At 34.3% G+C, this 22,121-nt stretch overlaps 2 pseudogenes; both read left to right on the forward strand.

Moving 5' to 3' along the window:
- The first annotated feature begins 1,841 nt into the window (after nt 1-1,841).
- Nucleotides 1,842-3,688, forward strand: LOC132048143 (berberine bridge enzyme-like 26; annotated as a pseudogene).
- Nucleotides 3,689-11,416: 7,728 nt separating this feature from the next.
- LOC132047672 (berberine bridge enzyme-like 15) lies at nt 11,417-20,077 on the forward strand (annotated as a pseudogene).
- Nucleotides 20,078-22,121: the final 2,044 nt, after the last annotated feature.

The raw sequence follows: 22,121 nt of genomic DNA on the forward strand, positions 1-22,121 counted from the left end.
CAAAGTCAAAAGTGAACAAGTAAAAGTAAACAGAGGGAGTACTATTATCCCTTTTAAAAATCAAATGGAAAACTAATTCTCTCGAAGTACTTATTTCTGTGCTTTATAATTCTTTTTTAAAAATATTTTATGGTAAAAAATTCTTAAATTTAAAAATAGTTAGCATGTCATTGTCCCATGAGGCTCGTAGAACTTTCATTGCCAGACAATCACATCAGCAGTTTAAGCATTAGTATATTTTATAAAAGGGGAAGAAAAGGATTTGGGGAGGGAAATGGAGTTTTTATTTTTTGCCGAGGTCGTAACACAGAAGGACACCCAACTATAAATAATGATCTCTCAAAGTCGTGAGTTTTTTTTTTTTTGTCACACAACTTTTCCTATATCACATCAAAAGTCATCCAATTTATATTTGACCAAATAAAATATGACATGACATTTAATTTAGTCCACGTGAATTTTTTCATTTTTTCTCTCAGTCCACATGGCAAGAAAATTACTTATATTTTTAAGAATACGAATACTAAATTCTAAGTCGAGAAACAATTATCTTGCTTAGAAAATATTAAATTAGAATCGTCAATTGACAAGTCTAAGTTTCCATGCCAATAGTATCTGTTTTCAAATTCGCACGTGAAAATTTTACTTTCGAAATTACGATGCATAACTAGAATACAAATATTAAAAATTAAAGTCGTCTAACATTATGTATAAAATATTTGACTTAAAGGATCGATGTTTAACAGATCATCTTTCGTCGACCATCGTTCTACTTGCTCATAGATAAGTCGGGTTACTACGTTGCATGTTTGTTATTCCTTTTCTTTCCCTTAATAAAAACTCAACTAGTAGGATTAGTTATACTATTTACACCAGCTAGCAAAAGTCGATACTCCTAATTTAAGAACATCACGTTATTCTAAGACTTTTGGTCATGGCCTGCTTTTTATTATACTTGGAAGATAATTGACTATATCACTTTAAAAGAAGAACAACGAGATTCTTTTTTGGAGCAAATTATTATGCAAGCCAAAAACTAATGTAAGACTTTTTTGTTTAAAAAAAAAATTATGACATACATCATCTGAAACTTAAAAATATTGCTGAGTTTTCATTTGGCAGGTCAATCCAAGTTTATAAAGTTTATGTTACTACTACCTTTTATTATTTAGCAAAAAGTTGACCACTTCAACAGCTACTTGTATTATTTTTCATATTACCGATCTCATTTACCATCAACAATTACTTATAGTTATAACAATCTATTGTGTTCTTATTCGATTACGTTGTTCATTGGCTAAATTAGGAGTTCGCAATTAGAACTCTCAATATCTCTCTTGACCTTGTTTTCAAATTCAATTTGTAATCTTTTGTTCATATTTCAGGTTAAAGTCTTCAAAGCAAAACTTCTGACAAATTTGTCTTTCAGCCCAATTGGAAAGCAAGTAAAATAATATTTAATTCCATGTTTTCCAAGTATTCTTTCGTAAGCATCCGAGTCTCTTACAATAGAAGTCCTCTCTTATATTGTATCCTAAAATTTGGCAAAAATCAAAGCACATTATCTGATGTTGACTCTACTTTTTTAAGTCTTTAAGCAACCAAAAATAATTATATACAAGTTACATATTTGGCTGGTCAATCAAAAATAAGTATCCGCTATCCAAATATACATAAATTATACACTAATTATATATAATTTGTGTATGTTATACATCTCCCAACTGTTATTTTGAGTGGCGGCTATACAATGCAAAAATCCTAATTTTTTTTCCCTTTCCCCTCTCCTCATTTTCTATTCTTTTTTCTCTTCTCTTTCCTGCCTTTTTAACGTAGGACAAAGGTGTTGAGAGTTTGAATATAAGGCCTCTCCTTCATACTTGCTGAAAACAGAACAAGCAAGAAAACAAAAGAGACTATGGCTTCTTCAATCTCTATGAATATTCTTTTTTCACTCATGTTCCTATTTTCAGCTTCATGTGTTGTTCTTGCTACATATACAATTCAAGATCAATTCTATCAGTGTATTAATCTCCAGTCAGACCATTCGATCCCTTTCTCTACAGCTTTCTTCACTCCTACTTCCAATGCTACTTCATTCAACTCTGTCCTTAAATCCACTGCCGATAATCTAAGATGGTTGGCACCTTCTCAACAAAAACCTCTGCTTATTTTCACTGCTTTGATTGAATCCCATGTCCAAGCAGCAGTCATTTGCGCGAAAGAGCTAAAGATTCAGCTTAGAGTAAGGAGTGGAGGCCATGATTTGGAGGGCATATCTTATACATCAGAAATTAAAATATTAGTTCCCTTTATCTTGCTTGACTTAGCTAAACTTCGCGCTATTAAAGTGGACATTGCGGATAATAGTGCTTGGGTTCAAGTAGGTGCGACGATAGGTGAAGTATACTATAGGATTTCGGAGAAAAGTAAGACACATGGTTACCCTGCTGGCCTATGTACCAGCGTAGGAATTGGTGGTCATATCCTTTGGAGGAGCTTATGGTCCTATGTTGAGGAAATATGGTCTTGCAGCTGACAATGTTGTCGATGCTCGGATTGTTGATGCCAGTGGCAGAGTTCTTGATAGGGCCTTAATGGGAGAAGATTTATTTTGGGCAATCAGAGGGGGTGGAGGAGGCAGTTTTGGTATACTTCTAGCTTGGAAAATTAGACTTGTTCCTGTTCCATCAACTGTCACAGTTTTCACAGTTGCAAAAACACCGCTGAAGCCTGGTGCAACAAAAGTACTAAACAAATGGCAACATGTAGCGGACAAGATTGATGAAGATCTCTTCATCGAGTCATCATAACTCCGACCAATTCAACAAAGGGGAAGAAAACAGGCAAAAACTGACTTACCAAGCATTGTTTCTTGGCAAAGCTGATAGCTTCTTGATGTGATGAATCACAGTTTCCTGAATTGGGATTGACACGAAATGATTGTGTCGAAATGAAATTTGGATTCAATCGGTCATTTACATTCTTGGATATCAAGCAACATCAAGCTCGAGTTCTACTTCAAGGGAAGTCATTGTTCCCTAAAGTATACTACAAGGGAAAATCGGATTTTCTCCGTGTACCAGTTCCAAAAACTGGTCTTGAAGGGATGTGGAAGTTGTTTTTACAAGAAGACTCACCTATGATGATATGGAATCCCTATGGCGGAATGATGCGGAAGATATCAGAATCTTCAATTCCATTCCCACACGAAAGGGTTATGCAAGATCTTGTACACTGGCCCTTGGACGTGGAGAATCACGCAGATAAACATATCAACTGGATCAGAGGGCTATATCAGTACATGGGCACTTTTGCATCGAAGTTTCCTAGAGAAGCTTATGTGAATTATAGAGATCTTGATTTGGGTATGAACAAAAATGCCAACTCAAGTTTCTTGGAAGCTAGTGTTTGGGGGAAAATGTATTTCAAGAATAATTATAATAGGCTTGTGCTTGTGAAGACTAAGGTTGATCCTGATAACTTCTTTTGGCATGAACAGAGTCTACCAATCCTTCCCTTCAAAGTTGGCAAAGTTTGTTCACTGAAAAATGATTTTGGTTTTGATGTTACGTTGTAAGATTTCAGGTAAAAGTAAAAATAAGTTGGCTTTTGCTTTTCATTTGGTTTCATGACCTGTAATGGATTGTAGAAGTTTGAATTGATATGATCAACATTTTCAATTGCTTGTTCCAAAACAATACTAATAATCTTGAGAAAAGATCGACCTGCGTATGAGTTACTACACCCCTACAAGCTAATTTTTCATCTCATTTCATGGTACGATTTCATCGGACCAAAAATTCATAACAGTGACTTTGGACTTTCTCATGCTCCCCTTCAAAATAAGACAATTTTGAGGTCATTCTTAACCAATCTTTTCTTTTTCATGATTTGAGTAAATAACTTTTTTTCTGATAAGTATTAACTCCTTCAAAAAGTTCTTGTTGTCTGTTTATGTAAAAAATCTCAAACTATTGACGACGTTATTATCAAGGAGAAGAGATCAGCGTGTAACAAAAGAAAGACAAGATACTTGATCTTTCTTAAGAGTGGAAATTGAAGGAAGTGCATTTTTTCCCCTAAAATGCAACCTTCAATGCTGCATACGGTGCAATGATCTTCTCTGGCACATCAACAAATCTTTAAAGCTTAAGAAACGCATATGCATAGTGAGATGTACAATTTTTCATAGTTACATTTTGTACATTAAATGAGTTGACTAAATCGTATTCCTAACTAAATTTTATAAACCCCATTTGATGAATGTGATTTATTGCTAAAGTTATCCCCTATGCCTTCGTTACGTGACCATTTTAACTTTAAGTAGCATCTAATGAGATTGGCACATCCATGGAATCTCCACAAAAATAACATGTCAATGCAATTCTGTTTTCTTAACATGATTAGTGTTAACCATTTTACTTTCATTAAAGCGCACCCCCCCCCCAACCACCACCCCCACCCCCCTAAAAAAACACAAAAGATTCTTTTGGAAAAATTATTATAAACGGCTATAAACATTTAAAATATATGAATAAAAAACAACATGTCTGTACGCTAACTAGATCAAGGATCTAATTTTACTCCCTCTTTACAGAGTTTAGTTTCTGTAACTTCTTTAGTTTACCAATAAGCTTACACAAATTCATGTTTAGCAGGTGCACATAATTTTGATTTCGACTTAGAAAAAAAGAAAATGTTTTGATTGCCGTGACAAACTTATCTATTTATGTTAGAAAAATAGGTTTCGGAAGCGGAAGAAACAATCTGGCTTTGATAGAGTAATCTCTGTCAGATTGTTTCTTCCCGTTTTTGAAACCTATTTTTGTAACAATCTTAAGGAATTTAAAGATTTTTTCGGTTGAGAACATGAATTTTCTCGACATGGCAGTAATGACCATTAAAATATGGGAGTATATAACGATGCAAGTCAATCCGATAATGTGACAGTAATTGGCATCGTGGGAGATTTTTTTTTTTTTTTTTTCTTCATAATCATATATGAAGCGGTAGAGATATGGAGTCCGGAGCCAAAATGGCTTCTTTTTACAACCATTACACAAAAATGGTATCTCTTTTTTTTTTTAAACCAAAATGGCTATTTAGTTGGATGTACGAAATACCCGCATCTTCTTGTTCAAAGGCCGAATTATTTGTCAAATTTTTTTTTTTTTTTTTTTTTTTTGCATTTCGTGCAATGTTGCAAGGCCAAGATAATTGTCTAACATCCCTATCACTCATTACAAAAGGACAGTTGCATTTTTTTTTTATTTTTTTTAAACGAAATAAAAAAAAATTATTTCGTTTACACAAAAACGAAATAGGAAAATATAATAATATTTGTTTTTTTTTTTTTTATGTATTTCGTGATACTACTAACGAAATAGCATTAAATTTTTTTTTCGGCGGATGATTTAAAAAAAAAACATAAAGCGAAGGAGTTGGACTACGACCTTTGTGAACTGTGAGGCTTGAACTACGACGCTCTCGGATGGGAGGGGGGAAATCGCTCACTCGATAATGAAGATGGACGAGATGGAGAGGAAGATGAAGATGAAGATGAAGATGAAGACGATAGCATTAGCGTCATTCTAACGAGGTCGCGAAGATTAGAATATTTACATTAATAAGATATCGTTTATATTTTTAATGAAGTCGGATTTATTTAGTTGAAATTCAAATTGAAATAACATTGAAAAATGAAAAAGGTACAAATACAACACTTAACTAGCCGACATAACAACGGAAAATGCTTATGGAAAATCATCTTCATCGGACATTTCTGCGAGTTCCAATCGGGGTAACATATAACCCCAAGTGTTCCTCCAAACGCAACCATCGCAAACGCATCCTATTCTCGCGAATGCGGTTCAAAGCAAGATTCAATTCTTGGGGTGATGTGAGTGGCATGCCTATTGCACGGCGTTTTGGACGATGTAGGCCACGACTTCTTAAATCGGTCTTAATATTATGAGCTTCAGGCGGTAGTTCCATTCTCTCCTCATCTTGCTAATGTATTGTCTATTGTAAGCGCTCGCTCGGATTAAGCGAGTACTCAAATTCACGTTCCAAAACCCATTTCCTACCCATTGACTCAAAAATGTCAGGGTGATACGTTTATTGTGTGAGAATGGATTCCAAATGACATTTTGAAAGAGTTTGTTTTAGCGTGGTGAGATGAATGAGGTATTATGGAAGACTATTTATAGAAAAATACATGGTGCGAAAGGTCTAAACCCCGGGCAATTTTCGTATTTATTAAATATTTTTGTTCATTTCTATTGGTTAGTTTCGGACGATTATTGAATAGTTGTCAAAATAATATCTTTACATTTCGTGACTTAATTTGCGAAATTTTTTACTTTTCTCCGCTTTATAAATATTGTCCTATCTTTATATGGTATATCCTTCGTCTTTCAATTTTAAATCTATATCTTTCATCTATTGTTTTTCTCTTATGTTTCATATCCTTCAACTTTTATTTTTTCTCTCATATATTTCATAAAAGATGACGGAAACTCATGTTAAAGTGTATTTATTTTGGGGTGGTGAAGTTGTGTATGAAGCGAGTTCGGTTAGATACAACCGTGGTCTGAAATAGGGCAAAGGTTTCCAATTTCCCTAAAATATGATGAAATATAACGCGTCTTAAGGAGTAAAATGTTCGTAAATGATCGAATTGTCGGTGGTTATAACGAACGATGTCCAAGTTCATTTTACAGCCGATGGTTCACCAATTTATGGTGAGATGCCAATTACGGACGATGAATCTTTATGTCATTTCTTCGTTGTCCGAGATTTTTAAAAATCACATATGCGTAGCTGCGCTTGACATGTAATACGGTTCAACGCTCTGATACCGAGAGTATGAGTTCGATTTTGGAGGTACTACCTATCTCCCAAGTTTGAATATTGGTTTTTCAAGGGGTGTAGTTCAACAACAAACAATTGTAGGATTTGGTAGTCGGTCAAATGATACAACTAATTACGGTAGACAATATGATGGTATGGCTTCAACGCACGATCATAACTTTGATTGGAGTGGACGAAATTGTGAGACGGGTGGACGAAATAATACTACTACGCAGTTGCATAATTTGAATTGTAATGTACGACACTTCCCCTTCACATCCCGGTGGACGGTGATAGGTAAATATAATCATATTTTATTCACTTTATTCATGGATTGTATAATTGTATTTGACTTGTAAATTCTATGAATTTTCTTATTTATAGGCATAACAATTTTGAAGATAACCCATTGACTCACTCACACAAATTGTGAGCAATAACGATTTAGCTAATGATATAATAAATGAGTCGGATAGTGATAGTCCATTAGATCATGAAGGGACGGACGATGATCAATCGTCTGATGACGTTTACGATGAAGATGTTGCGGCCCCCCGATAATGTTAGTGTAAATTATCATTCAAATGTGATCTCATATTTGGATAATACGGAAGAAGTAGATTTAAGATTTTGCGTACATGAGAGATAACGGGTGCATTCGAAAGCCGCACTTTGGAATTCTGTAATCTAAAGTTATCAAATCGGGTTAGTTTGGTGCGACTAATTTTTTTAATAATATATTATTTTTGAATTTTGTGATTTTAATTGGTGTAATTAAGAATTGATATTTTTTCTTGTACATGCAAATAGGTATGTTATTTCAAAAGAGCAAATGAAAGGTGCGGTAGACTAATATAGCCCACAAAAAGAATATAAAACAGATCAAGCCAAAGGTACATTTTGGAAGGTTATTTGCAAGCGGCATGAGGAAGGTTGTAGTTGGATGATCCGTTTTTCGTTGATCGGAAGTGGTATGTGGAAAGGGAAAATGATTGAGCCACGTAATTGTGATATGGATGATTATGAGGATCATTTCAATTTGAATAGCAACATCATTGCTACTTCGTTGATACCATATGTTATGATGTGCACAAATCGGTATTAAAGTTTGTTAGAAACTATAAAAGGCATTCATCCTATACTCTAGTTATAGAAAAGCGCAAAAAGGCGTAAGAAAGCTTTTGAGATGGTGTATGGTGATTTCGAAGGTTCTTTTAGGGCATTGTCTCGATACTGCCTAGAACATTTCAATCCGGCACTATTGTTGAGTGGACACACGAGTCAATTGATGCAAGGCGAACACATCTTCAAGTATCTTTTCGGGCCTTTAAACCAAGTATCGATGGATTCAAAAAGTTGTCTTTGCCTGGCCATCTAGAATAGATGGCACCCATGTCTATGGTAAGTATGAGATGAAATTATTGATTCAGTGGCATTGATGCAAACGGAAATATTTTTCCACTTGCATATGCTATAGTTGACGTGAGAGCTATGAGTCATGGACTTGGTTTCTCGGTTTATTATGGAGACATGTTGTTTGTGATAGAAAAGGCATTGGACTAATTTACGTACCGTCGCCAGGATCTTGCAATGTGTAATGACACATGAATGGTTACTGACCCACCACACATCATAGATTTTGTGTTCGACATTTAAAAAGCAACTTTAACAAAAAGTTTCTTAACTACGATCTTGAAAAGCTAATGTGGTTGGGCATACTGAGTAAAAGAAGAAATACCAAATGAGGATGCAACAAATCAAAACTTTGTCACCTCGCAATACATATGTGGTTAAGCGAGCTTCCGAAGGAAAAATGGACATTGTATAAGGACGGTGGTTATAGGTGGGGGGCTATGACGACAAATGTCTCGAGTCTTACAATGGTTTATTGAAGAAAACCGTGGAACGCATCTTGCCATGGTTCTTTGACCTTTAAAAATCTTGTTGATCATTTTGTTAAAAGAAGCGCCCCTTGTTAATTTTGGAATGGTAAATAAGAAGACTTGGCCGCCCTGTTGATAAAGTTCCATGAATATTGGGATAGGGCGCCTCATATATGATGAACTACAACATTGTGTATGGGGTTCGAGATTTCGACATTTGCACACGAAGGTAAGGGTGGAAATGTCCATAAAGTCTACGAGAATGGAAAAAAATGTTCGTGTGGGAAATGGAAAAACTACCACATGCCATGTTCCCATGCAATTAAATTCCGTCGGATTCGTAAAATTCGGCCTAAGGACTATGTTAGCAAGTACTACCCGTAGGTATTACAAGCAAACATACAATTGGAAAGTTTCTCCCGGGTGATGAGGCGTATTAGCCCGCAAGTCCCTTGTTTAATTGCAAACACCATACGAGCGAACTTCGGAGCCCATAGAACAACTAGAAGGAGGAATGAAATGGATATTGCTCCTGCTCGCATGGCGAGGAGGTGTGGAACTTGCGAGCAAACCGGTCATAACAAAAATCGTTGCCCCTAATCGTACTCGGTAAGTTGTTATTGCTTGTTTCTTTCGTTAAGTTTTTCATGAGTTCTATGTTATTGTTATTTTATGTAATCTTTGTTATCTTATGTAATCTTCAATAATATGTTGTCGTCCTTCAATAATATGTTGTCGTCCTTACTTTAAAATATAAACGGTTCGTATTGTATAGTTTAATTTTGTCTTTAATTTAACGCTATTGTTGGATAGAACTTACACAACACTTTATTGAATGAACATAAAATTACATTATAATTGAAAATTAAAAAACATAACATAGTTGGTCTAAGGGAGTTCGTTAGGCATGTCATCATCCGATTTGTAAAGTTCGTGTGCTAAAACACTTGCTCTTTCATGTTCGTTAGCGTGCGATTTATTTGCTGCAGCTTGTTCTTCAACGAGCTTAAGGATATAGTACCTACAACGTCTCACCAACATCCTATTATTCTCCTTTCGAATTTGTTTCACGCCTATCTCATATTCTACCATATCCCCTGCGTTCCATCCACACGCAGAATCGACGTGGCTTGGGTGCCCGCTTGCTCAAGCTCATTGTGAGCATATTTGACTCATGGTACCTATGCTCCCATTCACGGCGTAATCCGCAGTAGTACTCACATGGATCCGATTATTACCAACAAGCTATTACCTATAATTGCTTCTTCTCCGGGCAACCAACCGCCAAGGTCGTACATCAATTCCCAAGTCGATTTAGTTATATTTTTAACATTACCTCGCACCAATGGTTGGCCATCCACGGGAATGCCATATAACACCTCGACATCTGCAAATGTGATGGTACATTCGCCGATCCGCATATGAAATGTATGCCTCCGGACGCCATCTCGGTAAGTGCGATGATGATTCCTTCATCATCCGCACATTACCTCTTTTCAAAACTCCCCCCAAATCCACACCTCTCAAAGTAATTGAGGATGCGATTATGTAAAGGGTATTTCCTTACGTGATTTCGTAATTCATGATCCGCACGACGTATAAATAAACACGCGGAGGTCCAAATAATGTTCCATTTGGGCTCGGGATCGATGTTATTCTTTGGAGTGTTAATAAATCATAGTTTTACGGACCGGATGTACGGTGACTGGGGCGATCCATATACATAACATTGCAACACCAAGCCACTGCTGTTAGAATAATTGACAACACCTTACACAATTGTTTACTATATATTCAATAGGAAAGTCAACAAAGGTCAAACTATAAGATATATTATCACGTGAGAAAAGAAAAAAATTAATAAGAGTGTCAAAAATAATTACGAAAAGGGGAGCGAAATGTAATTAAACTTTTGGTTAAGCTCATAATTAATTGCCATAATAGTATTCATCTTACATATAACTACTTCTTTTATTTAAAACAAACCATATATTTGGAGAGGGGATGCAAGGTCAACCAGTTTTTTTTCGAAGTATTTCGTTAGTTATCAACGAGAATACGTTTTGTATTAAAAAAAAGGTCATGCTATTTTTCTCTATTATCTTCATAAACAAGTCCAACTTCCTCACGGTTTCTTGATCTTATACTTTTAATTTGAAAAGTAAAATATGCTTATGACAAATAATCTCCAACGACTAGTCACAATTTGAACATAGAAAATGACCCAACAAATGATACAAATATCTTTATGTTATGTTTAACAATCTTACTTTCCTCACAATTTCTTCATCTTTTTTAAATGTTGTTCTATGAAAATGACTAACTAAAAGAACATTTTATAATATAAATTTATACCTTTTTTAATCCCTAACCGTAACGATCTTTTTAGTATTTTAATTGTAGTTCGTTGACCAATAAACTCTACTAACATTTTTAAAGCTTTTTTTAATTGAAGCAACGACTAAAATTACCAATTATTGATTAACTAAACTTGTAACTTTTGTTTTCTTTATTATAGTCTACTACACTAAGTACTAAATCAAAAAATATATGTAAAAACTTATAAAATTAAGAAATTACCTCAATTTGAAGAAGATTATAGAGCAAAAGTTGAGGAATCCTTGTGATAGGATTAGTAGAAAAAGAAGAAAAGAATGAAGAACGGAAGAAGAGAAAGAATGGAGGAAGAGGAAGAAGGAGAATGGAGAATGGAGAATGGAGAAGGTCAAAGCAATGTAAATATAAAAACTTTTTATGCAATGTATACAAAAAAAGTATGCAACGAAATATATGCAACGAAAATATAAAAGAAAAAAAATCAATTTTTTAGCTTTGCATTTCGCAAAGTATGTAATGAAATATTAAAGTGCAACAATGCTTCTTCCAAGTCAAAAAAAAAATTGAAAGCTATTCACTAGCTTCTTTTTAGCAAAACTTGGAAGCAATTCTTGACAAGATTCTTAAAAATAATTGAAAGCTATTGTCCTATAAAAAAATTGAACAATGGAATCCGTTTCCACCAATTTTTTACTTTGCATTTTCGCAAAGTATGCAAAATAAATATCAAAGTACAACAATGCTTCTTCTAAGTTAAAAAAATTGAAAGTTAGTTAGTTTGAGATTTAGATAATCGAATACGATGAATATAAACGAAATGCAAAAAAAAAAAAAAATTATTTTCCTATTTCCTTTTTATATAAACGAAATACAAAAAAAAAAAAATTATATTTTCCTATTTCATTTTTGTATAAATGAAATAAAAAATTTAATGCTATTTCGTTAGTAGTATCACGAAATACAAAAAAAAAAAAAAAAAAAAAATTATTATATTTTCCTATTTCGTTTTTGTGTCAACGAAATAAAAAAAAAAAAAAAATTTTTCAGTTTTTCATATAAAAAAGGAAATAAAACAAAAAAAAAAAAAATTGTTGCATTTATACATGTCAACGAAATGCAACAAATTTTTATTTTTATTTTTTATTTCGTTTTTAATATAAAAAACGAAATTAAAAAAAAAAAAAAATTGTTGCATTTCGTTGGACATTGCACGAATAAAAAACGAAATTAAAAAAAAATAAAATTTGTTGCATTTCGTTGGAGTTACGAAATGCAACAAATTTTATTTTTTTTTTTATTTTTTTTCATATTCAAAAAAAATTAAAAAAAAAAAAAATTTGTTGCATTTCGTGCAATGTCCAACGAAATGCAACAATTTTTTTTTTTTTAATTCGTTTTTCATATTAAAAACGAAATAAAACAAAAAAATAAAATTTGTTGCATTTTGTGCAATGTCAACGAAATGCAACAAATTTTATTTTTTTTTATTTAGCTTTTCATATAAAAAACGAAATTAAAAAAAAATTGTTGCATTTCGTTGGACATTTTGAAATGCAAAAAAATAAAAAAAATTTGATTGAAATAATTTCGCCATGAGCAGTAGCTTTGTGGTATTTCGTTAGTTATCGGCGAAATCCCATTTTGATCTTAAAAAAAAAAAAAGGCATGCCATTTTTCACTAATTCTTTGAAAAATAAAGTCCATTTTCGCTGTCCTAGAGATATGGGTGTAAGTTGTGTAACAGATCACACTAAATGTACAACTTGGATCACTTGTACCAAAGGCCGGTTGTCATGTTGTTCTGTCATTATTTTGGTACGAAATAATTAATGATGGAAATATCATCACTTGGTTTCCACTTCACATATGTTACTCTTCCCATAGTACTTTACAGAAGAGGAAAAATGAAGAAACAAGGATGAAGAAAAGAAATTGGAACCAAAAGAAGCGGAGAATGGAATTGAGAATATTGCAAAGCTTTGTAACGACTAACGAGGCCGCTGAAATTTTCGAAGTGCCCTTATTTGTTGCAAAGCGGTTTAATTTGTGGCTGTCCAATAAATTATTTTGGGACAAACTTCGCCAATTTGGAAAACAAATCATTGTTTCTGCCTCTAAGGAAACAGAGGCATCAATGAACTTCTCAAATGGCAAATTCAAAGCGGTGGAGAAGAATGTGGCGAAAATCGGGTTCTATTTTTTCACTCTACTTATTTCAGTTATTTCAACCTATCTGATGAAAGACAAATTTTTATAAATATTAGGGTAGATGTTTATTGTGTGATGATCTCAAATATATTTTACGTGCATAACGTGAAATTGATTAGTTGGTACATAACTTGGTAGAATGCATGAAATAAGGGAAATGATTATTTTCAAGGTAGTAAGGCATGACTTATAGACTTATAATGATACTTGAAATTTTATTCTTGAGATCATGAAATAATATGTATATATCATTTTTGGTTAATAAAGATATACATATGTTAGTCTGATAAGAACAAAAGGTCAAGTTGCTGAAATGTTTAAGGGTTACAAATGATTAATTGAAAGCATTGGAAAGGAAAATAAGATTCTACAAAGTGAAATATTTTCCAATGAAGGATAATAATTTTTTTATACATATAGAACTTTCTAATCGGAAAGTAACCCAAGAAAACACTACAAGGACCATTGATAATGTAGTAAGTCATAATGATACTAAGATCATTGTGATAAGAGTATATTAACTCTGGACAATATGTAGTATGAAACTTGTTTCTTCTTTCAATAAAAAAAAGTCACTCTTTTGGAAGAAAAGAAAGTCACTTTCACTCTAAAAGATGTGTCATTTTGGCTTCTAACAGATGTGTATTATGCGATGATTTCTTAAGGTATTATAAATATGTGGTACTACTTCAAAAAAGAATTTTAAAATTACATACTTTCTCTTCTTCTCTCTATTTCTTTCACTACAAATCACAACATTCTGTTCTTGTGAGAAATTCGAATTAATTGCTGGTATTCAAATTTCGTTGGTTTTGTAAATCCTGGAGGAATTCTGCTACCGTCCCTGCAACAACTAAGTGGGAGATTTAAATTCCTTAAAAATAGATATTACTCTATCAAAGCCGGATTATTTCTTCCCCTTCTGAAACCTATTTTTCTAACAATTTATCATTAAAGGCTATTTATTCTTGTGCATGAAGAGTAGAAGATTTTCAAACAGAGAGACACTGTTATTAATTTCGCACGTTACTGGTAATATTATATTAAAACCTTTAAAATGAAGTTTAATTTCAAAGTCTTTGAAGACCAACTGCACAAATTACCTTTTATTTGGAGTATTATTAACATGTTCCCATCGACGTGCTAAATAACAACTGCTGACCCTGCAAAATAGTAATATTATTCCCTTTAAAAGTCAAATGAAAACTAATTCCGAAGTACATGTTCCTGTGCTTTATTATTCTTTTTAAAAATATTTTTTATAGTCAAAATTCTTAAATTTAACAAATAGTTAGCATGTCTTTGTCCCATGAGGCTCGTAGAATTTTCATTGCCAGACTATCACATCAACAGTTTAAGCATAGTTGTTACTAAAAATTGAGAACAGTATAGATCAATACCAAGGGAAATAAGAAAACAACTTATCAATTCAATTGAAAGCGATTTTCGGACCGATTATGGTGCAAATCGTTTAGCCCGGTACTCTCTCCAAGGTTTCACAACACTTTCAACCACTTGCACTAGTGGCTTTTAAGTAAAAGAAAAGATTTATTTTTCGGTGTGTAGTCAGGAGAAGTGTCCACCAAAATACATAGGTAAAAGGAAGGATCTCGGTAGTAAAGGAGGAGATCAGAAACGTCCCTTTATGAATAGTGTATGAAAACTACATTGCGCTAATTAATTTTGGAATAATGAGTCTTCACCCAGAATTAAATTGGGCCTCATATATATCTCGCGCGGGGCGGGGGGGGGGGGGAATTTGGTTGCGCAAAATTGACCTGTTTTACCTACGAAGTCCAATTCTCATGTGCACAAGGACACTCTCTTATTCTAGCCCATTTACCAACCCATTAAAGAACTTCTCATTATAACGTGGAAAGAAAGACTTTCCACCACCCATGAGGGACATTTTGCATTCATGAGGACAAAAGAAAAGTGAAGGAAAAAGAACCCACAAAAAAACTTTGACTTTGCATTACCAATCAAGACTTAATATATACATAATTCGTGTTGGGTGTGCGAACAAAGTACCACATTGGTAGCTGGAAAGAAAAAGGAGCTACTTATAAGGAGTTGGATACTCTTAATAATGTGAGGTCTTTTGGGGAAAAGCATAAGCTTGGCTGACTCATAATATCACATCAGATTAAGAGTATCTTTGGGCCGTTTTAGCCCAACATTTAGTATCGAGAATCAATGGTTTGGCGGGACGAGTATGAAGATGGCGGAGTGTGGCGTGGGGCCCTGCTTAGTGCCTTTGCCTATCTATGGGCCGGTAGCCTTTGGGCTTCGGTGACCGTAAATACTCTGACAGTGTAGGTGGCACACAGACATGTTGAATCTCTGATCCGTGGTATGATAATGAGCCACGTGGAACTTAGTTCGAGGGGGAGATTGTTGGGTGTGTCAACAAAGTCCACATTGACATATTTGGAAAGAAAAAAGAGCTACTTATAAGGAGTTGGATATTCTTAATAATGTGAGGCCTTTGGGGAAAACCATGCGACTCAAAGGACAATATCACATCATGTTAAGAGTATCTTTGGGCCGTTTTAGCCCAACAATTCGTACAATAGTAAATCTTATAAAAGGGGAAGAAAAAGATTTGGAGGAAAAAGGATCTTCTATTTTTTTTTTTTTTTATCATGTATCTGGTATACGTTTGAAGCTCGATTAATTCGAATTCGCGCCCGAAAGTTTTATTTTCGAAATTGCAGTGCACAAGGAGAATACAAATGTTAAAAATTAATGTCGTCTAACATTATATATGTAATATTTGACTTAAAGGGTGTTCAATATCAATAGATCATCTTTCGTTGACCGTAGTTCCACCGGCTCATAGATAAGTCGGGCTCCAAGGTTGTTTGTGATTCCTTTTCTTTCCCTAATTAAAACTCAACTAGTAGGATTAGTTATAATATTTAGACCAACTAGCAAAAGTCGATGCTCCTTAAAAAACACCATCGTTTTTGTAAGACTTCTGGTCATGGCTTGCTTTTATTATACTTAGAAGATAATTTAAAAGAAGAACAACGAGATTCTTTTTTGGAGCTAATTATTATGCCGGCCAAAAACTAATGTAAGACTTTTTTTGTTTTACAAAAAAAATTATGACATATATTCATCTGAAAAAAAAATTGCTGAGTTTTCATTTGGCAGGTCAATCCTAGTTTATAAAGTTTAATGTTTACTATTACTACCTTTTATTATTTAGCAAAAAGTTGACCACTTGTATTATTTTCATATTACCGATCTCATTTACTATCAACAATTACTTATAGTTGTTCTTTTACATGGTTTAATAACAACAACAACAACAAACTCAATGGTTTTAGATGATTTAATAGCTTACAGAAAAGTCTTCTAGACTGTCAATGAATAGAAGTTAAATTCTTTTTTTCTAATTTAATGCATCATATTTTTAGTAGATTTATCTTACAATCAACATAATCATTAGTAATGTTCGCACTTAATAAAAGGGTAAGATGAGCAAGTTTTTAGAAACCATCAGTTACATACTCAGTTCAGCACTTGAAAGGGGAATTTTACTAAATGAAAGGTAAGTTATATACATGAATAACGTAAAAAATATATATATACTATCATTGAATTTAATTTGTGATAACTAATTAGTTATATCATTAAATATCATACAACCAATTAATGCGTATGATAATTTATCTATAGTTACCTAATAAATGATTTGATTTTGTAAATATTTTTTATCTTTGTCACTTCACCAAAAAGTAAGTCATACAAAACCTAGGAAGGAAGAAATGCAAGACTGTGCAATTCTTTATGTATCGGTGAAACAAGGATATACACATGGACAACTCAGAAGCCGGTGCATGGCAATGTAAGTCCAGTCAGCTCCAAGTCAGTAAGGCTACTTTGATCAAAAACAAAGGGATTAATACCTGAAAAGCTTGCTCCGGGTTCACCTTTCAGCTCACCCAAAATTCATCACACAAGGATGAAGCAGTCTTGTCCCAGAGTCAAGTGTTCAGTTAGGCATCAATGTCCGGAAAGGATAGGTTCCCCAGTCCAACTGACACCAAGGTATACAATCCTCTACAGTGGTTATAATCAACATGCATTACGTACAAACATGCTGATAATGATCATAGTGGGGAGCGTGATATTAGGGAGACACTACATTAGGGTTGTACTATAAATATACCCCATTTCCGTCACTTGTATCCATTTGATTTTGACTACTATTACGCTTAATTTAAGCGCTCAAGGTGTAACAATCTATTGTGTTCTTATTCGGCTACGCTGTTCATCGGCTAAATCAGGAGTTCCCAATAAGAATCCTTCATCTCTCTTACTTTATTTACAATTGCACATTTTTTTTTGTTACTGATTGTGTTCCATTGGACACAAATTTATATTATGAAGAAGTTAATTGCACTTAAAATAGTTCACTTGCCCTTGACCCTATTTTACAACTTCAATTATTGATCAGGTTAAACAGTACTTTAAGGCAAGACTTCGGACAAATTTGTCTTTCAACCCAACTGGAAAGCAAGTAAAATAATTACCATTTTGTTCTTTCATAAACATCCAAGTCCCCAGTAATAGAAGTCCTCTCATGTATCCTATAATTTGGCAAAAACCAAAGCATATTATCTGATGACTCTACATTTTGAAGCCTTTAAGTTTTAGACTCACATGAAACCCACCGCTATTTCCACAAATTCTCCTATATTTCCTTTGTTAAAAAAGAGATTGATCGTTAAGTCACCTACCTAAAACTTGCTTTGTTTGGATTGGAGAGAGGAAAAGAAAATATTTTGTAAGTTTTCACTTCTTTTGATATATATATATATATATATATATATATTTTATATATATATACATATATATGCAAAATGGAAAAGGAAAATAATTTATGTATATTATAAGGATATTATACATCTGTCGGCTATTATTTTGGGTGGCGGCTATTCTGTGTAAACATTCAATATACTTTTACTTTTTGATGCGCCCCTCCCCTTTCCCCCACCCTTCCTTTTCTCCTCAATTTTCCCTCTCCTCGTTGTCTATTCCTTTTCTCTTCTCTTTCCTGCCTTCCAAATATGGGATAAACGCCCTGAAAATTTGAATTTAAGGCCACTCCTTCATACTTGCTGAAAACAGAATAAGCAAGAAACCTAGAGAGGCTATGTCTTCTTCAATCTCTATCAATATTCTTTTCTCATTCATATTCCTAACTTCAGCTTCATGCGCATGCGCTGTTTCATACACTACAAGATCAATTCTATTAGTGTATTACTCTCCATTCGGACCGTTTGATTCCTTTCTCCACAGCATTCTTCACTCCTACTTACAATGCTACTTCATTCAACTATGTCCTTAAATCCACTGGCCAAAGTCTAAGACATTTGGCACCTTCACAACAAAAACCTCTGCTTATTTTCACTGCTTTGATTGAATCCCATGTCCAAGCAGCGGTCATTTGCGAGATAGAGCTAAAGATTCAGCTCAGAGTTAGGAGTGGAGGCCATGATTTTGAGGGCATATCTTATTCATCAGAAATGAAAATATCAGTGCCCTTTATGTTGCTTGACTTAGCTAAACTTCGCGCGATCAATGTGGATATTGAGGACAGCAGTGCTTGGGTTCAAGCGGGTGCGACGATTGGTGAAGTATACTATAGGATCTCAGAGAAAAGTAAGACACGTAGTTACCTGGCCGCCTATATACCGGCTTAGGAATTGGTGGTCATATCATCGGGAGCTTATGGTCACATGATGAGGAAATATGGTCTTGCGGTGACAATGTTGTCGATACTCGGATTGTCAATGCCAGTGGCAGAGTTCTTAATAAAGCCTTAATGGGAGAAGACTTCTTTTGAGCAATCAGAAGGGGTGGAGGAGGAAATTTTGGTATACTATTGGCTTGGAAACATAGACTTGTTCCTGTTCCATCAACTGTCACAGTTTTCACAGTTCCAAAGACACTGGAAACTGGTGCAACAAAAGTACTAAGCAAATGGCAGCATATTGGAGACAAGATTGATGAAGATCTCTTCATCAGAGTCATCATAACTCAGGCCAATTCAACAACGGGGAAGAAACAGTGCAGACAGCTTTCTAAGCATTGTTTCTTGGCAAAACTGATAGGCTTCTGGATGTGATGAAGCACAGCTTCCCTGAATTAGGATTGACACGAAAGGATTGTGTCGAAATGAGCTAGATTTAATCAGTCATTTACATTGCTCGATATCCAAGTAACATCAAGCCTGAGTTCCTGTTTCAAGGGAAGTCATTATCCCCTCCAATGTACTTCAAGGCCAAATCGGACTTCAGTTCCAGCTTGGACTTGAAGGGATGTGGAAGAAGTTTTTACAAGACGATTCACCTTTGATGATATGGAATCTCTATGGAGGAATGATGGGGAAGATATCAGAATCTTCAACACAATTCCCAACGCGAAGAGGGTTATCCGCAAGATCTTGACTCTGTAACTACTTGGGCCAGTTTGAGAATCTGTAGATAAACATATCAAGTGGGTCAGAGGGCTTTATGATTACATGAGCACTTTTGCATCCAAGTTTCCTAGAGAAGCTTATGTGAATTATAGAGATCTTGATTTGGGTATGAACAAAAATGCCAGCTCAAATTTCCCCGCTCAAATTTCCCCGAAGCTAGTGTTTGCGGGGAAAAGTATTTCAAAAATAATTATGATAGGCTTGTGCTTGTGAAGACTAAGGTTGATCCTGATAACTTCTTTTGGCATGAACGGAGTCTACCAGTCCTTCCCTTCAAAGTTGGTAAAGTTTGATTCTTGAAGAACTGATTTTGGTTTAATGTTATGTTGAAAGATTTCGATAAAAAGTAAAAATAGGTTGGCTTTTGCTTTTCATTTGGTTTCATGACTGTAATGGATTGTAGTAAAAGTTTGAATAATATGATCAACATTTTCAATTGCTTGTTCAAAAACAATAATAATAGAGAAAAGATTGACTGCGTATATGAGATGCTACACCCCTACAAGCTAACTTTTCATCTCATTTCATGGTATGATTTCATCCGACCAAAAAGCCATAACAGTGACTTTGAACTTTCTCATACTCCCCTACAAAATTAGACAATTTTTAGTTCATTCTTAACCAATCTTTTCTTTTTCATGATTTGAGTAAATAACTTTTTTCTGATTAGTATTAACTCCTTCAAAAAGTTCTTATTGTCAATCTCAAACTATTATTGACGATGTTATTATGAAAGGAGAAGAGGTCAGTGTTTAACAAAAGAAAGACAAGATACTTGATCTTTCTTAAGAGTGGAAATTGAAGGAAGTGAATTTTTTTTCCTAAAATGCAATCTTCAATGCTGCATGCGGTACAATGATCTTCTCTGGCACATCAAGAAATCTTTAAAGATTAAGAAACGCATATGCATAGTGAGATGTACAAATTTTCATAGTCACATTTTGTACATTAAATGAGTTGACTAAATCGTATTCCTAACCGATCGATAAGTAAGTTTTATATACCCCATTTGATGAATGCCATTTATTGCTAACGTCATCTTCTATGCCTTCTTTACGTGACCGGTTTAAGTCGCATCTAATGAGGAGTCCATGGCTTTGCACCTAACGTATGTTTTCTTTTGCAATTTGCACCTTTTTATTCTTTTTAATGATTCACACCTTAATCTATTCATTTTTTTGCAAAATGATGAAACCACTTTTTTTTATAGTTGCCCATGAGGGCAAAACTGGAATACAATTAATAAAGAGAAAATAACACATAGTATTATAAAGGATCTCAATAACATTTTTGTAGCAATTAGTAATACTAACCTATCCAAACTGTGCAAAACGAAAATGAAAAGGGTGCACTCTCTATGTAACATTAAATTAATTTCAAAGTTTTCATTGTCAAATCCATATCAGTAAAATTAACTTAATCAAATTAACGTTATCATAAGAAAAACAGCAAATAATATGTTTCATTCATCCTTTAATACAAAGCTGATCACAATTTAATTAGACCATCTAAATTACGGCAATATTCAAGCCTTGCAACATAGTGGATGAACTGCGCATCCAACTCCAGGCCTTCCATTGTTTCCGGCGATAACACCTACCCCTAATCCACGCTTTCCTCCTCCTTCGCTCCCTGGAAACATTGATATCTTTCCGTCTAATTTTTGTGCTTGCTCGCTTAAACGCCAACGTGTTTGACTGAATTATTGTATTACATTGGAAACCTCGGCAGCTCCCATTGTCGGCATAAACTCGGTCGATATTCCCAACGGAAACACCATGGGTCCCTCTCCCAATCATCTACTAACTTCCTTACCGTAATGTCATTGTGTGCCTTCATGTTTTTGTTCATTTGCTCTGTGCCCCAGTCTATTGCGTTAGACAAAACTTCCCCTGCATACGCGTAAGTTGGAATGCTCTGAATTGCATTGCCGAAGTATTCCTTAGCTTCGGGCGATGACGATAATGACAATTTCGTTAAGATGGAAAACTTTGCACGTGTCGCCGCAAGCCGGAAGCAAAGTGCAAAGGGATTGAAATTATGAAATCTCAATCATTGGATTTATCATCTCGTTTACGTATTCGATTGACAATTACGGTGGTTTAACAATATTTTGGGCCAAAAAATTGCCCTTTTTGTTGAGAGTTGGCATTATTCATTCAGTTCATTTGGATGCCAAAAGTTGCCGGGGGAAGTGGAAATTTGAGTTGTCATTTGGAATTTTAGCATTATTCATCTGGTTCATTCGGAATACCATCATTTTCTTTTATTGAGCGCTTTTTTAATCTTGTGTTATTTTCTCTTTATTAATTGTATTTCAGTTTTTTACCCTCATGGACAGG

Source organism: Lycium ferocissimum, chromosome 2 (assembly GCF_029784015.1).
Source record: "Lycium ferocissimum isolate CSIRO_LF1 chromosome 2, AGI_CSIRO_Lferr_CH_V1, whole genome shotgun sequence".
In the NCBI taxonomy this organism is placed as follows: domain Eukaryota; kingdom Viridiplantae; phylum Streptophyta; class Magnoliopsida; order Solanales; family Solanaceae; genus Lycium; species Lycium ferocissimum.